We start from the raw sequence: 8,732 nt of genomic DNA on the forward strand, positions 1-8,732 counted from the left end.
TGGAAGACGACATGCCCAACTGGAGTGGAGAAACATGTTCTGGGCCAAGGGAACAGCATGCGAGAGTCTCCGAGGGAAGAGGGAGCAGAGCAAGTTGAGGGAATGCGGATTGTCCAGGAGGATGGGAGGTGAGGACAGGATGTGGCTAAGTGGAAACATCTAAGGACAGGAGAAGGATGATCATGGAAATTATCTACTGGAACCAGCAGCTGGACTTCATCTAAGGCTATCCGAGGTCCTTGAAATGCATTAAGCAGACAGAACGTGATCAAGAGGACTCTTAGGAAGAATATCCTGCCGTGACGAGGAGGGAAAATCGGGAGGTGCATGCAGCAGAAAGGAAGTGTGTCAAAAATCGGGTAGTTCTCAGGCTATCAATCCTGATGGCCTGTTGGGCAAAGCTGAACGCTTGGCCCTTGCGGGGCAGCCGCAGGGACAATGCACGGCCCCTGGCCCCAGCTGCCCTTCCGAGGGGTGGGTGAGGTGCTATCCCCCAACCTGGGAAGAAGCAGGTCTGGCAGGGGGGATGTAGGTTCTGGTTTGGATGTGTTGGGTTTGCTGTGTCTGTAGTGTGTCCGGCTCTAGGACAGATGGTCAAGAGCCACTAGGAGGGCTCTGAGAGAGCAAACAAAACCGGTGATGCATGAGCTATGCGCAGGAAGGGAAACTCTGGTGGGGAATGAGATCGCTCAGAGAAAGGCCACCGCGTGGGGAGCTGGCCCAGGACTGCACTCTCAGGAACAAGGAATGTTTGAGGAGTCAGCAGAGGTGAGGTCAGTGAAGAAGGCCGACACTGAACACTCGCGTCCAAGAGGCAGGAGAATGAGGACCCAGTGTGGTCAAGGCGAGCCGTGGGCAAGGAGCTTCCTGCCCTTCCCATCCCTCTTGGGCAGCTAGGGTTTGCACAAGCCCGAGCAAAGCCAGGGACTGTTGGGGAAAAGGCTGTGGTCCGGAGGCAGGCTGGGTGCTGGGTCCCACCTGGCTGGCTGCCGCACCCCTGCGTCTGGAGCCCGGTGTTGCCAACCCAGCGGGGGAGCAGTTCAGTGCTTGGTGCCCACCGGAAGGTGGCTGGGAGGCTGCCAGGCGTTGGCCCCTGGGAGCGCTTACTTAGACCGGGGTCTGGCTGGCTCGCCTGTTCAGGAAGCCTCCGCTGGTAATGTTAGTGGCACACGTGGATCTGTTTTAGGAGAATATTCTCTAACATTGGGCCTGTCATGTAAACTCCTAATTCTGTTTGGCTCTAAAAGTAATTACCATACTTCATAGCCGTAATTACCATACTTCAAACACTAGAGTTTGGTTTTAGAAGTAAGAAATACGTCCATTTCTTAAAGTACCGTAGACCTTCTTCACTCTCCTGTTCAGAAGTCAGAATCTAATCACCCCTTATCTGACGAACTGAAAGGAGAAAAATATCATAATAAGGGTATATTAAAATCCAGGGATTCTGCACTGAATAACTAGAGTTTCTTCTTCCAGCGATTATGTAAATCTTCTTTTACAAGCAACATAACTACTGAACTTGAAAATAAAGCACAGATACATTCCTATCTCTAAATAACACAGCATAAAATAAAAGAACTACATTTTATTTTATTTAAAAACATTTGTTTATTAAAAAATTCTTTTAATGCTTATTTATTTTTGAGAGAGAGAGAGAGAGACAGAGTGTAAGGGGGCGGGGAGGGCAGCAAGGTAGGGAGACACAGAATCCGAAGCAGGCTCCAGGCTCCAAGGTGTCAGCACAGAGCCCGGCATGGGGCTCAAACCGATGAAGCAGGAGATCATGACCTGAGCCGAAGTCCGAAGCTTAACCGACTGAGCCGCCCAGGTGCCCCAAAAGAACTACATTTTAAAGAAATGGGCATAGCTCACCAGGAGGGAGGTGGGTGAAGGGATGGGCAACATAGGTAAAGGGAATTAAGAGATACAGACTTCCAGTAATTAAATAAATCACGGACATGAAAAGTACAGCCCGGGGAATATAGTTGTCATAATGATGTCTGGTGACCAATGGTCGCTACTTTATCACGATGAACACAGAGCAATAATGTATAGAATTGTCAACTCACTATGTTGTACATCTGAAGCTACTATAACACGTCAATAGTAAATACTTAATGAATAATATTATTTATTTCATTAATAAATAAAAGGGGAAACGAGCCATAGAATAACTTGAGAAAGAGCTTTCTGACCGAAATGGAAATGTCTTAACGTGTTGCCACTGACACAGCATTGCTTGTGAGGCTCAGGCCTCCAGAGATGTGTGTGCCATTAAAACAGGGTTTAAAAAAAGAAATGAAAAGGCTCAGAGCCACTGCAAGACCGTCTGTGACATATTTGATCCTGGGCAACCTTTCCAGCAAGGTTCTGGCAGAGCTTGAGAAATTTGGCCCCCTCAAATCACAGGACTTTCCACATCACTCTGGTGATAAAAGGAGGTAGTTTTTTGTTTTTTTGTTTTTTTGGTTTTTTTTCCTGAACGCCTAGGCAGAGCTAGATTCCTACACCTGTAGAGAGGAAGGAGAAAAACTCAGGTGTCTACACAAGCCAGAGCACCGGATACGGATACAGCACCAGCCCAGATGGATGGGGCATTCCATTTCTCCACAGAAGCTGAGCTCAGAAAAATGTCAGGTCGATAATGAAGAAAGACTGGGAGGAAACGTAATACAGGTGAGTCGGGTCTCCTTGAGGAGATTTCACAGCAGCGAGACTGGTGGTGGGCAGGGCAGCGGAAGATCGACATTTTTTATTGACCAGCTACCATATCCTGCGTGTGGTGCTCAGTGCTTTCTGCCTATTATGACATCCTTACAAGAGAATGAGTAGAGCTTTCCCCCTGGGAAGAGTGCCACAGTCCTATGGCTGGTTAACAGACATCAACATTCAACAAAACTTGGCAGTGAAATTATTTGCAGAAGCTATCATAAGAGTGCTTTTCTTTGTCTCAGATTGTTTTGTAGGACCTTGGAGTTTAATAACAGAGACCCAGATGCCTAATCCGTCCAGCTCGGTCTTGTGCCTGACTCACTGGATGGCCTTCGTGAAATCATTCTCCATCGGTGAGTGCATTTCCTTGCTGCTAAGACAAAACTAAAAATACGTATTGTCTTCAGGGGTTATGGTAAGCACTGGCTGAGTAATTTTTGCTAAGAAATTGCAACTTTTTCAAGTATAGAGGAGAGAAAAAGATGTATTTCATCATACAGGAAATCTTTTTGGGAGTTGCCCTATCCTAAAGTGATACAATGTAACAGAAAAAACTTTCTACAACCTCTAAGCTTCATTAGACCACGGGACACAAAGTGCCGTAATTCTCGTGCTTTCTGATGCTGGCCGAGACAGTTGCAAGAAGCAGTTCAGTCGTTCAAGACACGGTCAGTCGTTCAAGACACGGTGTGCGGGGGGAGAGAGCAGTTTTTTTCTGTCCTGCTCTTCACACACGGGGCGAGTCCCCCATGGACCTGGTCCAGCCGGGCCAGACATCTCTCATGTGTCTGTGCTCCCAAAGTGTACTCTTTCCCAAGTGCTAAGCCCACCGGCAACTTTTCTTTGGAATTTATATGACTCCGTGTTTTGGCTTCTACAAATCTAGTTTTATAAAGTGCTGGGTTTTCTAATTTTTTAAAACAAATTTTTAATGTTTATTTAGTTTTGAGAGACGGAGACAGAACACGAGCAGGGGAGGGGCACAGAGAGGAGACACAGAAGCCCAAGCAGGCTCCAGGCTCTGAGCCATCAGCCCAGAGCCCGACGCGGGGCTTGAACCCACGAACCGTGAGATCATGACCTGAGCCGAAGTCGGAGGCTTAACCGACTGAGCCACCCAGGCGCCCTTGAGTTTTCTAATTTTAAGCAGGAAAATTCTGCCCCACTCGCTCTGTATTTTCTGTGATTTTATTCATCTCCCTTTAATTTGAGTGACCGAGTCTAGCGGCTAAGAAGGTTTTGAGAGACAACTCAGGATAGTAGAAAAAGCCTAAAATGTGGAAGCCAGGAGAGGAATCCCGGCATTGCTACCAACTCTCTTACGGCCTTGGATGCATTACCCAGATCTCTGAAATTCAGGGTTTTCTGACCATCCGATGGGGAGAATGATATTGACCTTGTAGAGTTGTCGTAAGGGTTAGAGATCTTTGATATATTTGCTTTATGAAACAAGCATATATTGAGTACCAAGTTCCTTACCTGGAAATATGGCTGCAAACAAGACAAATAACCAGCTCTTATACAGCCAGAGTTTCAGTGGGGAGCCATATATAGTTACTGGGTCTAGAACTCGGGCAAACAGTCCGTAGACGCGGTGGGCACCTCCATATTGGACGCCAGTGAGTTCTTCCTTTATCCTCCAGACACAGGACAAAGGGACATTTTGAGGGGTCATCTGGTCGTCCTGTTGCTTCCATTTTCACTATTTATTCGGACAGCAGTTACTGAGCAGCTGGATCCCATGTGCACAGGCTTCCGCCAGCACCAGGAACACGGAGGTGATCGGGCTGTGGCCTTGGTCTCAGGGCTGACAGTCGGGGAGACAGACAGGCAGTTACCCTTCAGTGTGCTGGGGACTGTGGGGTCCTTTGGAGGGGGAGTGCTTCCCAGAGGGGTCTGGGAACTGAGTCTTGAAAGATGAAGGGGATTTGGCACAACGAGGAGGAGGGTGGCGTGGTCGGGAAGGTGGAGGAGGTGCTCAAGATAGAGAGGACCGAGGCCAAGGCTTGGAGGGCACAGGGTCCTTGCTGTCTTGGGGGCGGTAGAAAATAATTCGGCATGAAGTACAGGGTGTAGGGAGGGGGCGGGGAGAGATAAGGGGTGCCGGATACACGAAGAGAGCTCAGCCTCACACGTGTGCTGAGGAAGTTAAAACCTCTTACACGAGCCTGAGATTTTTGGAGAAGAGGTCAAACTGGAGACTCAGTGACACTGGCCAGAGGCTGAACCAGGGCACTGGTCACCAGGAGAGTCAGGCAGCAATGTTTGAGGAGGTGGACAGTCCAGTGGAGAGCGGCTGGGGCGAGGAGTGGTGGGAGGGCGGGCCTGGGTCCCCCCAAGGAGGACGGCCAAGCCACGGACCTGCGGAGGGAGGGAGCGCAGTCTTTGATGACAAAGGCCGCCTCGAGCTCTTGCTAGCCCCGTGGCCCCGGGAAAGTTACTGAACTCTCTGTGCCTCAGACCCTTCATCTAAAAGCGAGCATGAAAAAAAATAAATAAATAAAATAAAAAAATAAAAAATAAAAGCGAGCATGATGATAGTAGAACCTCATAGGGTGTTGCGTTGTTATGTGGCTTAAAGAAAATAAGGCGTGTAAAGCACTCAGAATGGTGTCTGGAGTGTCCCCAGTCCTCAGGAGGTGCCAGCTTTTCTTTTTTTAAAAAAAATTTTTTTTTTCAACGTTTTTTATTTATTTTTGGGACAGAGAGAGACAGAGCATGAGCGGGGGAGGGGCAGAGAGAGAGGGAGACACAGAATCGGAAACAGGCTCCAGGCTCCGAGCCGTCAGCCCAGAGCCTGACGCGGGGCTCGAACTCACGGACCGCGAGATCGTGACCTGGCTGAAGTCGGACGCCCAACCGACTGAGCCACCCAGGCGCCCCATTGTGCCAGCTTTTCTTAGGGGACACAGCAAGATGGAGATTCTTGGAGGAGAAAGAGGGCTCAGGAGGACCAGGGGGTCTCCTTCTGTTTCCCGTGACAAGAGGTTGCTTCAAGACTTTAAGAACACGATTTCGGTCACCTTGTCAGAGGAGGTAAACTCCACAACGGAAGCTGCCTCGCCGGCTGCCAGCTGCACAAAACCCGGGGCAACTCTCTCTGAACCGATTTGTGGAATCCGGGACACCTAGGACAGAGGACCCCACATTTGCTTCAGGGCTTGAGCAAGACAAACGTAAGTGAAAACGTTCAGGCCGTAGATCCCTGTGGGGGGTTCAGTCTTCATACGAGGTCGGGGACCAAGCGGGGTCCTGGTGAGATTGTGAAGCACGTGCAGTTTGTTTTTACCCAAACTGCTACCAGCTTCTCTGATGTCTTTCTAAAGACATCTTTTTTATTTTTTTAAATGTTTATTCATGTTTTAGAGAGAGAGACAGACAGAGTGGGAGCGGGGGAGGAGCAGAGAGAGACAGGGACACAGAATCCGAAGCAGGCTCCAGGCTCCGAGGTGTCAGCACAGAGCCCGACGCGGGGCTCGAACTCATGAACCGCGAGGTCGTGACCTGAGCCAAAGTCGGACGCTTAACCGACTGAGCCACCCAGGCGCCCCTCAAGATCTATTTCTTTTAAGTTTTTTCAGGGCACCGATGAATAATAAATTCTTAGTGGCTCATTTGAAAAGTAAACATACCCTAGGAGCACTTGGGCGGCTCAGTCAGTTAAGCATCCGACTCTCGATTTCAGCTCAGGTCCTGATCTCAGGGTCGTGAGATCGAGCCCCGTGCTGGGCTCCGTGCCGAGTGTGGATCCTGCTTAAGATAATCTCCCTCTCGAGGGGAGGCTGTCTCCCCTTCTACTGCACTCTCTCTCTCAAAAAAGTCGACAAGTTAATTATTAATTAATTAATTAAAATAAAAGTACACACACCCTAAACGGGCAATTGATGACCAAGGCATTTCGAAATCAGCCTGCCCCTCCTCTCACTCACCAAACAACTGGGTTTTCCACGCTAGCAAGTCAGAGAGCTCTGCTTGCCTCAGACGTGCACCGCTGTTCGTGAAACACTTGAATCTGGTTCTTGCTCTCCATCCTGATGTCTGCCTTCCTTCTGGACGCATCCAACCCTCTGACCTCCTTGACCCAATGACCTTATTCTCTGCTGGGCCACGGCTTCCCGTTCTCACGGTGCAGAATGTGAAGTCTGAACCTCGTTATCTTTTGAAACCGTTCCACCTCGAAAATCATGAATCAGACATCCTCCTTGCTGGTCACAAACTTGTCACTGCAGCTTCTTGCACAAAGGTCCTCGGCGCAAGTGTCCCTCTGGCTGTGGGTGGCGTGCACACCTCCCACTTTCTCTCCGTTAGCGGGCCTCTCTGCTCTATTAATGTTCCCAAGATCCAAGTTGGATTCTGGCCCCCATGACACAACCACGTTTCTGGTAAGCTCTCTTGCCCTCCCTTTGCTACATATGCCCGGCAAATTCAATTCCTTGTTTGTTTTTCGTTTTTCTAGTTTACTTATTTACTTTGAGAGAGAGAGAGAGAGAGCAAGCAGAGGAGGGGCAGAGAGAGAGAGAGAGAGAGAGAGGGAATCCCAAGCAGGCTCCACCCTCCCAGCGAGGAGCTGGACACAGGGCTCGAACCCATGAACCCGTGACATTATGACCTCAGCTGAAATCAAGAGCTGGACAGCTAATCAACTGAGCCACTCAGGCACCCCTAGTGAATTCAATTCTTTTTTTTTCTTTTAATGTATTTTTAATGTTTTATTTATTTTTGAGAGAGAGAGACAGAGACAGAGTGCAAGCAGGGAAGAGGCAGAGCGAGAGGGAGACACAGAATCCGAAGCAGGCTCCAGGCTCCGAGCTGTCAGCACAGAGCCCGACGCGGGGCTCAGATCCACAAACCACGAGATCATGACCTGAGCCGAAGTCTGACACTTAACCGACTGAGCCACCCAGGCGCCCCATGGTGAATTCAGCTCTGAATGAACTCAACCATACCCATTCTCCGGCCTGCTGAGTGCCACCATTGGGAAGCTCCCCAGCTAGGCAGATGGTGATCGCTATATGCCTTTGATCACCAACCACAGGGGTGCTCCCTTTTCCTGGCAATCTCTCTATGCTTCTCTCAAAACCCTTTTCACAAATGTTCCATCTCCTTCAATCTCAAATATGCCCCACCTCTCCCTAACTGACTTTGCTTCATATTTCACAAAGAAATAGAAATACCAGACAAGACCTTTTTCGACTTCGTGCCATCAAATCGACACCACCACCTGCATCGGCCCTGGTTTTCCCCTCCTCTCGATAGAACTGAGTGGCCATTTCCCCTTTAACAGAGACTTATTTTCCATCCTGCCCTGGACTGAAAGTACTGAGAAGTGATTTATGGTTGCAGAGACGTGGCGCTTACTGGCGACCCCGATGGAAGCCATACTGAAGTGGAAAAAGAAGGAGCCAGAAGGTGGAGAAAGCAACAGAGTGGCTGTAAGACAGTTCAGTCGAGAAATCTGATTATGAAGAGAGGCAGTCACTTAAGTGCTCTCTTCCGAACCTTAGGCTATCAGCTATTGCCCTCCTCTTTCCCCTGGTCCCCTCTACCCATTCCTTTCTGCCCTCAGATATGCAACGTCCTCTGAACCTCAACACTAGTACGAACAGCTAGACAAACCAGAAACAGAAACCACCCACGTACCTTGTATACCTCAGCTATTGGCCTATTATTTGCTTCCCTTCGTAATCAAATTTCTACAACGGCTGTCTGTAGCAGTCTTGTTACTTTTTCCACCTTCCGGTTCCTTCAAATCTCGCTTCCATATGGCTTTTGTTAGGGTCACCAGCGATGTCCAGATTAGTGAAACCGAAAATCACTTCTCTGTCTCCTGAGGTGTTTCCCTGAGGCAAGTCCTCAGGGAAAATCTTGTAGATTTGGGAAAGTAACGTCCAAAGGTGATGGAATCGGCTTAACAAATTAACTCCCCATTTACTGACTGCATAGTCTGTGTGAGGCACTGGTTTGAGTAATGGGACTTCACAGAGACACGCAGGATGTGGCCTCTTATCATGGGCCTA

At 49.1% G+C, this 8,732-nt stretch overlaps 1 long non-coding RNA gene across 1 annotated transcript; it reads left to right on the plus strand.

Moving 5' to 3' along the window:
• Positions 1–1,703: 1,703 nt before the first annotated feature.
• On the plus strand, positions 1,704–5,192 carry LOC144615017 (uncharacterized). The gene is made up of 3 exons (XR_013553338.2): positions 1,704–2,679; positions 2,958–3,068; positions 4,359–5,192. It is a non-coding gene; the product is annotated as an uncharacterized LOC144615017 (long non-coding RNA).
• The last annotated feature ends 3,540 nt before the right edge of the window (positions 5,193–8,732 follow it).

This window comes from Panthera onca, chromosome F2, assembly GCF_046562875.1.
Source record: "Panthera onca isolate mPanOnc1 chromosome F2, mPanOnc1 haplotype 2, whole genome shotgun sequence".
Taxonomy (NCBI): Eukaryota; Metazoa; Chordata; class Mammalia; order Carnivora; family Felidae; genus Panthera; species Panthera onca.